The sequence below is a fragment of the Pelobates fuscus genome, chromosome 4 (assembly GCF_036172605.1).
Source record: "Pelobates fuscus isolate aPelFus1 chromosome 4, aPelFus1.pri, whole genome shotgun sequence".
In the NCBI taxonomy this organism is placed as follows: Eukaryota; Metazoa; Chordata; class Amphibia; order Anura; family Pelobatidae; genus Pelobates; species Pelobates fuscus.
Window position 1 is genome coordinate 391,745,674 of NC_086320.1, and position 15,505 is coordinate 391,761,178.

Consider the following 15,505-nt stretch of genomic DNA (forward strand, 5'->3'; position numbering starts at 1 on the left):
CTCATTAAACAGATCTTCTTGACCCTCAATACGTAGCCTTGTCTCGTTATTGGAGGGAGCTGCTATATCACACTGGGGATTGCTACGCTCTGCATACTCCCTTGAGCTTTAATCACTTAGCTCTTCTAAGAGCTGTTCCTGATACACTCTCCTGGAGGAGAGGTCTTCCCCACACAGTCCTGGATGTTGGAGGTTCATACAGGGTGGAATGAAGAGGTCTTTTCCACACGGTCCTGGAAGACAAAAGGTGATACAGGGTGGAAGGAAGACGGCGAGACTACCAGTTAAGCTACGGCGGTTGTGGAGTCCGGTGCGGTGCTTATGGTCCTCGGCGCAAGCTAGGAAGCGTCCATCAATGGAAGGTACTCGGTCGGAGTACGGGTGATCCATTACAGGTCCTATAAGATCTACGGCCACCCTGCTATAGGTTCTTCAATTATGGGGAGAGGGTGAAGTGGCGGTTTCCCCTCCTTCCTACTCTCTGGCACGTGTCACAAGTCTGGCAATACTGGTGGATATCTTTTGAAATCCCTGGCCAGAAAGTATTGCGCCAGCCGGTATATGGTTCTGCTAACGCCTAGGTTTCCAGATAGCGGAATATCATGCGCCATCCAGAGTATCTCCTGCCTATACTTTTGGGGTACTACCAATTGCTTAGTGGGGATTGGTACGGACCCAGACACTATCCTTTCTGAGTTCCTATACAGTAATCCATTGTCCCAAGAGTTTCCCTCCCCCTCAAACCCTGCCTGACTGGAGGTGACCCCATTCTTAAATACCTGTAGCATGGAGTCTAGGGCTACCTCCCTCTCAAACTCAGCAGGGGCATCCCAGGGAATGTTCTCTATGGGTGGAGTGGTGACTCTTATCTGAGCCTCAGAGTGTGAGCGTTGTTCTGCGGTGCGAGCCTGCTGCCTGGTGGTCACAGGGTAGGCGTCTTCTGGTGGATGTTGGGGCACAAAGGCTGAGGTCAGTTTGCCCAAATAGTTCCCAAGGAGCACGTCTGCGGGTAGCTCTTGCATCAACCCTACCTCCACAAACTCTGCCCTCACACCCCAATTCAAGTGTACCCTGGCTGTTGGGAGATGATGAACTGCTCCCTCTTTGACCTGTACAGCCACTGATCCTCCCATTCGCGCTGCATTTGGCACCAGATGTTGTTTTATCAAAGTCAAAGTGTCTCCCGTGTCTCTTAGTCCCTGTAATTTTTTTCCTTCTGAGCACACAGTTTTATTATGATGATGGTGATTGTCTGCTGCGGCTTGGACTGGATCAGCCTCGTGCAGGATACTCCAGTGTTCTTTGATTGGTTCAGGTACGGAAGTGCTGGGGGCTACCTGAGTGTGGTAGCACTGGGCAGCTGCTCGGGTCATTGGGGTTGGTCTGGGTCAAACCCACTGCATTCGGTTCTGGCTGGTTTTGGTGGCACTCCTGCTTGACGTGTCCGAACTGCTGGCATTGGTGGCACTGTATTCTGCTGCGGGGTTAAAACCAAGGAGGTATTGAATGGGTCAGATCTCCGCTTCATTGCTGTTCTGGTTGTATCAGGTAGGTAGAGCTGGTCAGGAGAATAGCCAGGGTGGTGGTCTGTGGTGGCGCCAGGCGTCGTGGTGCTCGTTCACCAGCTGGGCTGCATCTATGAGGGTTCCTTACCCAATCGTTAACTTGGGGGGCTAGGCCATTGTAAAACTGCTCCAGTAGTATCAGTTGAAGCAGTTTCTCCATAGTATTAGCTTGGTGCACTTGCACCAATCTAGTTGCTGCTTGGTGTAGCTGGTATGACCATTCCACGTGAGAGTCTTTCTCCAGCTTCTTTAGGTCTCGAAACCTCCGGCAATATGCTTTGGGCATAATGGCATACCGGGCCAGGATAACTTGTTTGACTGCCTGGTACGCTTCTGCTGTGTGGCATGATAATTTGCCAGCCAAGAGTGGTACCCAATCTTCCCGGACGATATTATGTAGGTGACACAACCTTTCAAAGTCTTGAAGGAAACCATCAATATTGTGCTCTGTGTCTACAAAGTTTTTAAAAGCATTGTATGGAATCTTGGGCTTACTTTCTTGGTTAGCGTGCGTTGCTATGGATCCTTCCCTGGATTATCGGTCTGCCAGGCTTAACTGGTTCGCTTGGTCTGTCCGAGTCAGGATGTAGGTCTGTACTTCTGACATTAACCTGGTCACTGTCTCTTCTTAGAGGGTACTGCTGTAGAAAGCCAGCCTCATTGGCACTTCCCTCTGAAATTCCATTTCCTCCATAGCTGGCAGAGGTGTAGCGCTGCTGGATCGGTCCCCATCTGTAGCGGAGTAGTAGTATTATCCATGGTATCTCCACTGGTAGACAGGATGAAGCAGGTACAAAACAGTCAAAATGCAGGTAGCGTAGTTACAATCCCTTCCTCCCAAGAACTAGACGACACATAGCTTGGAGGTCAACTGAGGTTTTTAATTACTGGCACAGTATTTATGTGGTTACAATTGTATGGGGTTTCCCGAGTCACAATGCAGGGTTTTTCCAGTAGGGGACTACATGGGGGACTGGGTTTTACACATATTTTACCCAGCATACATTGCTGTACCAAGGAGATCATTATCCCAGAATGCATTGTTAATGGGATTATCCCTTGGTACAGAGGAACACAGTTTTCACATTACAATCCATAACCAACATAATATTGGGCTAGACAGTTAGTTAACCATTTATTACATAGCTGGGACCTGGGCGCACAGTTAAGTGAACTTGCGCTCAGATCCCAGCACAAATAACCGAACGCCGTTCAGTTTCCCTTATCAGGACCACTTTGTTTAACCGATTGCCTGAATGAAGGGAATGAAAGTCCCGAAAACGGTAAACTCCCGAACGGCTCGGAAGTCCAGCGGGGCTTGTGTTGCCGAGTAGCCAATTTTAGTTCCAGACCCTCAACAACAAAACCCTGGCTTTCCGCAAACAAAGATGGCCGCCGCCTCGTGTTCAGTACACGAATGGCGGCCACCCACAACAAACCGCAATTAACCTAGATATGTTGCAAAGTACCTAATTGGAGACACACAACCGGCTATGGGTTGTCTCCAATTCGGTACTTTGCTTATTCCACGAACAGTGCGGTGATTCACTGTTCGTGGATAACCATGCTTAACATTAGCGGTATTCGTGTGCTGTAACACACGAATGCCGCATACATTACAAGATATAGAGAATAGCAGAAGAAATATACAGTTCGTTTTAAAGATGCAGTTTAGATCTATAAGTGGCTAGATCTGCCACAATGCTCCCCCAGAACCAAGCCGGCATACACAGTCTGATCTCAATGGATCGGCTTGGGGATGTCCGGAGGAGCACTCACAGATCACTTTTCAAGTTCTGCTTGTCTGGATAACCCGTCGGCATTGCCATTTAGCTTTCCCGGGTGGTATTGGATCGTAAAGTCAAAAGGCTGCAGCGCCAAACTCCAGCGCAGCAGCCTGGCATTGTCTCCTGATACCCGGTTCAGCCAGACCAATGGGTTGTGATCTGTGAGTAGCGAATGGTTGTCCATATAAATATGGTTGCAGTTTTTTGAGGGCCCACACCACGGCAAGGCATTCCTTTTCGATGGCGGCGTAGCTTACTTCTTGGGGTAAAAGTTTTCTGCGTAAGTAAGCTATGGGATGCTCGCCGCCATTTGCTCCGACTTGGCTCAGTACTGCTCCCAATCCAAACATAGAAGCGTCTGTATGGACGAGAAAGCGTTTAGTTGGATCAGGAGCAGTGAGTACAGGTGCGTTAACAAGAGCAGTTTTAAGTTGTTGGAATGCCTATTCACACTCTGGGGCCCATACTACTAACTTAGGGAGGTTTTTGTGGGTTAAATCAGTGAGGGGTTTGGCCAGGGTACTGTAATTGGGCACAAATTTTCGATAATACCCTGCGGTACCTAAAAATGCTAGAACCTGGGTTTTGGTGCGGGGGGTGGGCCATTTGGCTACGGCCTCTATTTTGGCAGGTTCCGGTTTCTGCTGGCCACTTCCTACTCGGTGTCCTAGATATTGGACTTCGGCCATCCCTATATAGCACTTACTAGGTTTAAGGGTTAGCCCTGCCTCCTTAATACGATCTAAGACGGCTCCTACATGGCCCAGGTGGTCGGTCCAGGAATAGCTAAAGATCGCTATGTCATCCAGATAGGCGCACGCGTATTCCTGAAACTGTCTAATAGCCGGTCCACCATCCTTTGGAAAGTGGCTGGGGCGTTTTTCATTCCGAATGGCATGACCCTGAACTGGTACAGGCCAAACGGAGTGACAAACGCCTACTTAGGGATGGCGTCCTCGGCCAAAGGTATTTGCCAATACCCTTTGCAAAGGTCGATCGTGGTTAGGTATTGGCCTCTCGCAATCTTGTCTAAAAGCTTGTCTATCCGTGCCATTGGGTAGGCGTCTGATACGGTTTTATCATTGAGCCTTCTATCATCTACGCAGAAGCGGGTAGTTCCATCCCGCTTCGGCACTAGTACCACTGGGGAAGCCCATGGGCTATCCGAATGCTTGATGACTCCTAATTGCAACATTTCCTCAATCTCCTTATGCATATTCTCTTTTACCGATTCAGGAATGCGGTAAGGAGGTTGGCGGAGGGGTGTTTGCCCTGGGGTTTCTACCCGGTGGGTGGCTAATGGGGTATACCCGGGAAGATTGGAAAAGGTGGCTCCCTTTTCCCTAATTAAACTTTGGGCCTGGGTCTTCTCCTGAGGATGCAAGCGCTCCCCTAATTGTACAGCTTCTAGATTCTCTTTTTGGCCTTCTCTGGCGAGAAGGTCTGGTAGTGGCAGGTTATCCACGTCCTCTGCGGCAGAGGCACATATTGCGGTCACCTCCTCGGTGCGCTCGTGATAGGGTTTCAGCATGTTCACATGGAGCATGCGTCTGCCCCCTGCTCCAGCGCACGGGCCAATTATATAGGTGGTATCGCAGATTTGAGTGGGCCCTGCCAGGAGGCCTGCAGCTTGTCACTGGGGACTGGCCGTAGGATTAAGACCTTCTGCCCGACCTGAAAGCTGTGGTCCCTGGCCCCCTTATCGTACCATCTGCACTGTCGTTGTTGGGCTGCCTGGAGGTTGTTCCGTACTGTCTGAGTTAAAGCCTCCAAGCGCTCCTGAAACTCCAGTACATATGGTACAATAGGGGTACCATTAGTGGTAACTCCCCTGTGACGAAGTGCCCTTTGCCACTCTGTCCTGGAGAGGCCTGCTTGCCTGCCTCCTCCCCTGCGACTATGGCCTCCTAAATCAGCATTTGGGCATATTGTATTTTATTATGCTGTGTATGGCCCTTTAAGAACCGTCGGTTGGCACATTGTGACTTTGGAGAACAATGCCCCTTTAAGATTATGGCCCCTGGAAGAGATTGCCTGTTAAAGACTGTTTTAGCAGATTGGATTTTAATAGACTCTTGCTGCCCCTTTAAATTGTATTGGAGCAGTTCTGCAGCTTTAAACTGGCACATCAGATGCAGTCGAAGTGCCCGCCATTCGACAAACGAACACGTGGCGGCGGCCATCTTTGTTCATTTGAACGAGGTCAGCGTTATGTGTAGCCAAATCCATGGAACTGAAATCGGCTACACATTTCAACGAACACTGCTGACCCTTACCTTCTCCTGCACGGAGTTTTCAGCCACAGAGACTAAGTCCCGTTCGAAGATTCGAATGCACGTTCGAATGGGACTTATTCATTTTTCAGTATGAAATTGACCGACCGCACAGCCCAAATCTATGGAACTGTTTTGGGCAGGAAAATGTGCCTACGGTCGGTCACAAAGGACTTCCGACTAACTTTTGAACTAATGGAAGGATCTCACCCTTTAAAAAAGGGATATAAAATTCAAGGGAATCTGGAGAGAGAATACAATAGAGACAATAGTGTAGTATGTATGAACTTAAAATACATAAAGAGAGGAATCTATATGCAACACACTCACATGGTACAGAGCCTGAAAACGATAGGCTCAAATCACAAGCGCAGGGGTGCTTTAAAGCAAACATCAAGCCTCTTCAATGGTTTGATGGCAATCCTCAAAGAAAGGGAGAGATAAGGGGACATGGACCACAGTCCTAGTGTGTTATCCTCAACCCAAAGTGGTATCAAAACAAGTTAAATGCTTGCTCACCTTTTTGAGAGCCAATACAAACTGGGCTCTCAGTATGATAGGTAGTGTGCCTTTAAGAGGGCACTGCTCTTCTTTGTAGCAGGAAAGTAGATGCAGGTCGTGGGCTCAAGTATATATAAAAAAACTTTTTATTTTAAACACTTACATAAAATATAAATAAAAAGGTTCCCATAAAATTATGGTATAAAAATGAGTCCTCTTCCGAGACGCGTTTCGCCTTATGCAAAGGCTTTTTCACCGATTGAAAAAGCCTTTGCATAAGGCGAAACGCGTCTCGGAAGAGGACTCATTTTTATACCATAATTTTATGGGAACCTTTTTATTTATATTTTATGTAAGTGTTTAAAATAAAAAGTTTTTTTTATATATACTTGAGCCCACGACCTGCATCTACTTTCCTGCTACAAAGAAGAGCAGTGCCCTCTTAAAGGCACACTACCTATCATACTGAGAGCCCAGTTTGTATTGGCTCTCAAAAAGGTGAGCAAGCATTTAACTTGTTTTGATACCACTTTGGGTTGAGGATAACACACTAGGACTGTGGTCCATGTCCCCTTATCTCTCCCTTTCTTTGAGGATTGCCATCAAACCATTGAAGAGGCTTGGTGTTTGCTTTAAAGCACCCCTGCGCTTGTGATTTGAGCCTATCGTTTTCAGGCTCTGTACCATGTGAGTGTGTTGCATATAGATTCCTCTCTTTATGTATTTTAACTTCATACATACTACACTATTGTCTCTATTGTATTCTCTCTCCATATTCCCTTGAATTTTATATCCCTTTTTTAAAGGGTGAGTTTATACATTATATTAGCGCTCCACTGGGTCTTGTTTGTCGTGACCTTTTCCACTTTCATTACCCCACTACTCTGCATGTTATTGTGTTAAGGTTGGAGGTACCTTCACGTGTGTCGAGCTGCTTAGCGGAACCAGGTTCTTCACCAAATTACAAATTTGAGCGCCTAGGAAAGCACGGTTTATTTGTTATCCCTTTTTTAATGGAAGGATCTGCATGATTTTTGAGTATGTTCATATTTCAAGTATGCTGATTAATAATATGTGGTTTATGAAGATTGAATGTGTGGTTTTAAAGTTATCGTACATGTATAAAAACTGTATTTTTCCTGATTGTGATAATTATGTTAACCTATTGTGTACCATAATTATATCACAGGCAGAGGGGAGGATTTTGTGTGTAATTGCTGGGAGTGTTTTCTGTAATGTACGTGTGTTATTGGTTGTTCTGTAAAACCCTGTGGGTGGTCCTATGTAGGGAAGACCTGCATAAAAGAAGGCCCTTCGGTGCCAAGTTTGACCCTCAATACGTAGCCTTGTCTCGTTATTGGAGGGAGCTGCTATAATCACACTGGGGATTGCTATACTCTGCATACTCCCTTGAGCTTGAATCACTTAGCTCTTTTAAGAGCTTGTTCCTGATACGCTCTCCTGGAAGAGAGGTCTTCCTCACACGGTCCTGGAGAACAGAAGCTGATCCAGGGTGGACGGAAGATGGCGAGGCTCCAGTTAAGCTATGGCGGTTGTGGAGTCTGCGGTGGTTGTGGTGTCCAGTGCGGTGCTTGTGGTCCTCGGTGCAAGCTAGGAAGCGTCCATTAACGGAAGGTTCCGTTACATCCACCCTCCCAGTGTTCTCTAATCACTCTCCTCCCAAACAATAATTCAAAGGGCGAGAACCCTGTGGATTCTTGGGGCACTTCCCTATACGCGAACAGCAAGTGGGGTAGAAACCGCTCCCAGTCTTTCTGCATGTCTATGAACGTCCTGATCATTTGTTTAAGCGTTCCGTTGAATCATTCACAGAGACCATTATACTGGGGGTGGTAGGGTGAGTTAAGGATAGATTTTACCCCACATACTTTCCAGAGCTGGTGGGTGACCTCTGCTGTGAATTGGGTACCCCTATCCGAAATAATCTCCCAGGGCAATCCCATGAGAATATTCGCATAAGGGCATCCACTACGGTCTAGGCATGTACATTTGTTAGGGCCACTGCTTCGGGGTATCTGGTGGCATAGTCCACTACGGTCAAGATGTACTTCTTGCCGGAGGGACTAGGTTTTTTCAGCAGTCCTATTATGTCTACCGCTACTCGACTAAAAGGTTCTTCGATTATGGGTAGAGAGTGAAGTTAGGCTTTATAGCGGTCTCCCCTTTTCCCTACTATCTGGCAGGTATCGCAGGTATTGCAATATTATCTAATATCCTGGAAGATACCTGGCCAGAAGAAGTTTTGAGTCAGCCGATGTTTAGTTCGGCTGATTCCTAAATGACCTGACAAAGGTATTTTGTGCGCTATGCGCATTAACTCCTGTCTGTACTTCCGAGGCACAATTAACTGTTTTATGGGAATGGGAATAGATCCGGCTACTATCTTCTCTGCATACCGGTATAATAACCCTTTATCCCAAGCATATCTTTCCCCTTCTAGGCCTGCCTGGTTCTTGTCTATTCGGTCTTTGTAAACCTGCAGGGAAGGATCTAGAGCGACCTCGCTACCAAATTCTAGAGGGGCATCCCAGGGAAGGGCAGTGTGATTGTGTGTGGCATCGCTTACCTGAGCCTCAGAGTCATTGGGTGGTGCCGTGGTACAAGCCTGTTGCTGGGTGACGACTGGGTATGCCTTCTGTGCGGTGGGTCGCATAATAAAAGCGGAGGTGAGCTCCCCCAAGTCCTTTTCCAAAATAACATCCACTGGCAAGTCTTGCATCATCCCCACCTCCACACGCCCTGCCCCTGCTCCCCAATTCAAATGTATTTTGGCAGTGGGAACTTTGTAGATTGCTCCCCCTGCCACCCGTACTGCTATACAATCCCCCTTGAGTTGGTCTTTTGGAACAAGGTGATTTCGGACCAAAGTGATGGTGGCCCCGGAACCCCTCAGTCCTTCCATACGTTTCCCTTCTATGTGGACAACTTGTCGATGGCTTTGGCGGTTGTCGGATGCCGCTTGCACGGGGTTAACTTCGTGGAGCGTGCCTAGAGGTTCTTCCACCTGGGTGGCGGTGGAGGGCTGGATGAATGCTCCCATCTGGTAGCAGTGCACTGCTGCTCTAGGGCCAGGTGGTTGTCCTTGGTTGGGCCATGGTGGTCGTGCCCTGTTTCTGGGACAGTCTCATTGTACATGTCTTAGTTGGTTGCAGGTATGGCATCGGATGTGTGCCCGGTTGGAGTACCTAGGTTGGTACTGATTGTATGCTCCCCCCAATCGTGGGGGTTTGGCCACGGCAGGCCGGTAGGTGCTTGGCAGGGGAAATACCTTAGGCGGTAGGCGTTGCTCTCGTGTAGTGTCTTGGTGTTCGTCGGCTAGTTTAGCTGCGTCTTGTAAGGTACACGGTTTGCGGTCCCTTACCCAGTTCTGCATCTCTGTAGATAATCTCCGGTAGAACTGTTCCAACAGCAGTAGTTGCATAATGTCGTTCTTAGTGGTTGCTTGCGCTGCCTCAATCCACCCGGTGGCTGCTCGTTGTAGGCGATGCGCAAACTCAGCGTGTGAGTCCTTCTCCTGTTTTTTCAGGTCCCGGAATTGGAGTCGGTATGCCTCAGGGGTTATGGCATACCGTGCTAGGATGGCTTGCTTTACCTTCTGGTAATCTCTGCTGTCCTCATCAGGCACGGCACGGTAAGCTTCCGCTGCGCGGCCAGATAATTTACCGGCCAGCATGGGTACCTGATCGTGGGGCCTTATATCATGCAGCTGGCACAGTCTTTCAAAGTCCTGCAAATTTCCGTCAATATCCCCCCCCCCCACCCTTAGTGGCCCCCTTCCCGCCGGGCTCCATCCGCGGGGACTCTCCGCCTCCTTTCCCCGTCATCGGCTGAATGCGCATGCGCGGCAAGAGCTGCATGCGCATTCAGCCAGTCCACAGGAAAGTATTCTCAATGCTTTCCTATGGACGCTGGCGTCTTCTCACTGTGAAAATCACAGTAAGAAGCGCGGAAGCCCCTCTAGCGACTGTCAATGAGACAGCCACTAGAGACTGGATTAACCCATAGGTAAACATAGCAGTTTTTTTCTGAAACTGCTATGTTTACAGCAGAAAGGGTTAATCCTAGATGGACCTGGCACCCAGACCACTTCATTAAGCTGAAGTGGTCTGGGTGCCTATAGTTTATTAATAATAATATGTAACATGCGTGACAATATTCAATGAATATTTAGGTATAACATAGGTATACAATATGGCAGCAGTTATGACAATTACAAATAGCTCAATAGCAACAGTTATATCCACATAGATGCAATTTCAGCAAGATTTATTACAGAGAACTTTCAGCTTTGAAATTCCTTTACACAGAACATTTCACAGATCACGGCATCACATAGCAGCTTCCAGCCATAAAACTTTTGCTCTCAGTTTGAATCACAATGAATTTATGCACTAACTGCTGGCTACAATTCTCACAGGAAAAAACTTTAATATTGAAATTAACAAATACAATATTTCTCACACAAGAAGTCAGTTTAACTATTTTCCTTCCATTCAGTAAGTCAATAGAATAATCCAACCAATATTTTACATTGTAGATGATTAACTTTCCTGATTAAAGATAAGCTATCCCTAAATTCAGATAAATTAAAATCTCTGGATAATGGCTTGATATGCTAAACTTGGCAAATTACCAGTAGATATATTGTTAATTTTTTCCACATGCAGGAATGGAATGTGGAACCATATATTTCCTTAGCTAATTACAATTTCAAAGGTTTGAAATTTGACCAGCCTTATCCAGGTATATTTCTGCTTTTAGTAAAAATGAGTTAATTTAAATTAAATTAAATGAAACAGCATATTTACCAGCTTTCTTGGTAAAAATTCTTTAGGCCATGAATGGTGGTTGCAAGTATGAGAGTTTTAAATAGAGATTGAGTAAATAAAAAAAATGATCAGTGTTCTGATTATTAAAGAATTCAGTTGGAAAAGACAGAGTGTTAGATTTTCAAAGTTCCAAAATTTAGTTGGAAAAGACAGAGAGTTATATCTACAATTGGTGGAACACTTTGGGCGGATCCGTTCCCAGCGCCCTGTGTCTCTCTTTCTCCCAGGCTTGAAGTGTCACTCTGCAGCTATGGTAACTTGAACCTGCCGCCCAGCTCAGGAAGCAGGAAATGGCAGGGAGAGAGAGCGCAGAGCTCTGCGCAGTCACATCTGCTAAGTGGTGACTTACAATTATCATTTTTAATTTCAATCTCACCCCAAACTGTCATCCAATAAAATAGCTGACAGAATTTTCTATAGAAAGAGTAAAACCTGTCTGGTTATAATGTTGTGGCTGATCAGTGTATGATTGTATGTGTGTCTGTACTCAAAAATGGCAAGTCTAGTGGGGTGTTCCTAATAGGCAGTGATTAGCAGCCACCAAAAGTGGTACAATGAAGGAGAGTTACTGTATTGTAGGATGCACTGTGGGACGTATGCAGGCCAGCGGAGGCAGTGTTATGCTCTGGGCAATGTTCTGCTAGAAAACCTTGGGCCTTGGTATTCATGTGGCTGTTACATTGACATGTACCACCTTCCTAGAGAGTGTTGCAACGCACATATATCCTTCATGGTGATGTTGTTATCTGATGGCAGTGGCCTCTTTCAGCAAAAATGATTTAGGAATGGTTTGAGGAAAATGACAAAGAGATCAAGGTGGTGCCTTGGCCTCCGAATTCCCAGATCTCAATCCAATTGAGCATTGTTAGATATGCAGGAACAACAAATCCAAACCATGGAGGTCCCACCTCACAACTTGCAGACATTAAAGGATCTGCTGCTAATGTCTCGGTACCAGATACCACAGGACACATTCAGATGGGTTGTGGAGTCCATGCCTCGACCCATCAGAGCTGGTGTGGCAGCATGAGGGGGACCTACATGACATTAGGCAAGTGGTTTTAATGCTGTGGCTGATCAGTGTACAAACACAATACACTTATACAGAAGGTTATAAATACACACTTATAAAAACACTTCCTTAATACATGTAGCTTAATGAAATGCTGTGCACATGTATCAAGGAAATGAGGTGGGTCCATCACTTACTTGCCAGAACACACAGCTCCCTTTTGGCACACTCTGTAGGGACGCCATGCATTGCTACAGTGTGAGCCACCTGGAGCTGTGTAGCTCAGACACGTGGTGTGGCGGGAGCAGATAGCATGCTGGATGCCTACAATTTCAAGGTATATGGTGATGGGCTGGTATATTGCAAAGGTCAGATCTTGCCCACAATTTGCTGTCCCTGTTTTAAATATTTTGATGCCTGAAATGTCCAGTCAATAAATTTACTGGAGTATATCCAGGCATTTTCTTGTTGGGGGGTCTCTGTAAAATTCTGATCAATGCCATAGCTATGTATGTTCAAAGACCATTTTACTTAACTCATTGTTTCAATATTCTTTAGGGTTTCTTTTTTTATTAAGTCAATCATTTTTAGCAAGGTTTTTAATAAAACCTTGTGATAAAAAGTTATCCCCACAAGTGATAGAAAAATCAAACAAAAAAGAGATACCGGTAAACAGGAAGTCAGCACATTGCAAAATGTAACACACATATCTTTAGGATGTTGGTAAAAATACAATGGGTGGGAGAGGAGACACCATCCCTCTATACAGTTCCATTGCTCGTTCTAGCACAGTCCAAACGATCACTCACTAAGGTACTCCACTCATAGAATCCAAAATCTGAATCTTCAGAGTAGAGACCAGATTGTCGGAATGGATGGACTAATGTTGAAACAGTTGGGCTCCCTACACCAGACGAGAAACTTTGTTCAAATCCTGAGCTAAATCTTGGATGCTGATCTTTTGGTTGAATTCAGGAGAAAATCATTCATATGTTCTTGAATCACCTGATTTTGGAGAATTAGTCTTGCAATAACCAAGCTTTCAACTTAAACATTCGCAGAGACTCGTATGGCAGTTCTCTGCTCACGAGCAGCTGATTTAATGAAGGCCAAGATGTTTGGGTCAGTTGTTTCAATTCTGAAAACCAACTGTGATTTGGCCAATATGAAATTACTGCCAACGTCGTTGCAAGATATTTTGAAGGGTATGCGAAATAAGAGCAACTGGAGGGAACACATATTCCATCCTGAAGTTCAATTTCACCAAGAAACCCTCTAGAAACTGTGGATAGTCTGATCAGTATAGGGATGCAGAAACTGGTACATTCCTGTTTTCCCTTGTTGCCATGAGAACCATATCTTGTGTTCCAAACTTCCTTACCAAGGTGGCAAACATTCTTGGATGTAAGGACCATTCTGCTTGGGACCACTGTGCTCTCCTCAGGTAGCTTGCTATCATATTGTCCATACCTCTGATGTACATGGCCTAGAAGCGGACAAGGGCACATGTATGAGTGTGGGGATAGATGCATGTGATTGGTTGTGTATGAATGTGTGGGTGGGATTATGTGTTGTGTGAGTTAGTGGGGGTGGTCTTACCTCAGTGCCACTTGGAATTTGTGCCAGCAAACAGCTCAGCAAACAGCAAATCTGTCCTCCTGCTCCTGTTTGTCCTGGGCCTGTAGGTTTACCAGCTTGAGGGATGGATGTTGAGGCCATTTTGGCATCCCTCAGGACTGCTGCAGCGCTGGACGGTGGCCGGCAACTACGTGAGCAATTTGATCCCCTTAATCCAGGTATGTCTGCCGGTGTGTGTCCCCCCCCCACGGCCTACCTCCTCCTGGTGCCTCTCCTGTGGCCTCCCCTGTGGCCCTGCATCCTCAGCTCAGCCCGCCCCGGCCTCCAGCGGTGGATTGCAGGCCGAGGGCGGAGGATGGCGGGCGGCACCTTCACAGTGTCAGGCGGCCGCCCCGTGGCCTTCCAGGTCTCCACGTGGCTGCCGATACGGCAGGGCAGGGTCCAGGGCCCCTGTAGTAAGTAGGCCCAAGAGGGCCACGAGGGGTACTGCTATACCACCATTTTGGGTTGGGGGGGTCCCCCAGTGTGTGTCGGGAGCCTCCTCTGCGGGTGAGGAATACTCCGGTGGGTCTGTCTCCATACCATTATTTGTATTATGTCATATATTGTATTTAAAAAAAATAATAAAATATGGTGAAAAATTTAAAAAAAAAAAACATGTTTTTGGACTTTTACTTGAAAAATCTTTTACTTACCTACGAAAGCTAACGAAAAAAAATGCTAAATAGATTCAAAATTTTGTCCCGAGTTTAAAAACACCCAATGTTTACATGCTTTATTGCTTTTTTTTTGCAAGTTATAGGCCTATAAATACAAGTAGGAAATTGCTGTTTCAATATATATATATATATATTTTAAATGTATCAATAGTGACCTTGTAACACCGTTATCTGTCATAAATCCCCGAAACACACCTAACATGTACATATTTTTTTAAAGTAGACAACCCAGGGTATTCAAAATTGGGTATGTCCAGTTTTTTTTAGTAGCCACCTAGTCACAAACACTGGCCAAAGTTAGCATTTATATTTGTTTGTGTGTTAAAAATGCAAGAAACGCTAACTTTGGCCGGTGTTTGTGACTAAGTGGCTACTAAAAAAGGCTGAACATACCCCATTTGCAATACCTTGGGTTGTCTTCTTTTGCAAATGGTATGCCATCATGGGGCTAATTCTCATTCCTTGGCTACCATACGCTCTCAAAGGCAACCTAACCAATCCGACAAATTTCAATAAAAAAAAAAAAGTAAAATCAAGCCTTATATTTGACCCTGTAACTTTCACAAACACTATAAAACCTCTACATGTGGGGTACTGTTATACTCAGGAGACTTCGCTGAACACAAATATTAGTGTATCAGAACAGTCAAATGTATCACAGCAATAATATCCTCAGTGAAAGTGCTGTTTGTGTGTGAAAAATACAAAAAACTTCAGTTTCACTGACAATATCATCGCTGTGATATGTTTTACTGTTTTGAAACACTAATATTTGTGTTCAGCGAAGTCTCCCGAGTAAAACAGTACCCCCATGTACAGGTTTTAGGGTGTCATAGAAAGTTACAGGGTTAAACACAGTGCTAGCAAATTAAATTATCTGGACTTTCGGCCTGGGTTGGCAGGCAGGTCCCTCAAATTGCAATCATTAAAATTACTTAATTAGGTAAAAATATTACATAAATACACGTGTAGAATTTTAATATATATACATATTTACATATTTGACGTCTACGTGTATATTTATGAAGTTATTTATGTAATTATGTATATGGACATATGTATATTTCGTATTGTTTTTATTTATTTATTTATACATAGATATATATATCATTACATTCTAAGTGCATTTTGATATAAATATATATATATATATCAAAATACTTAGAATAAAATTGCATATATAAATATTTTTTTTATAATTATTAAAAATTATTTTTATT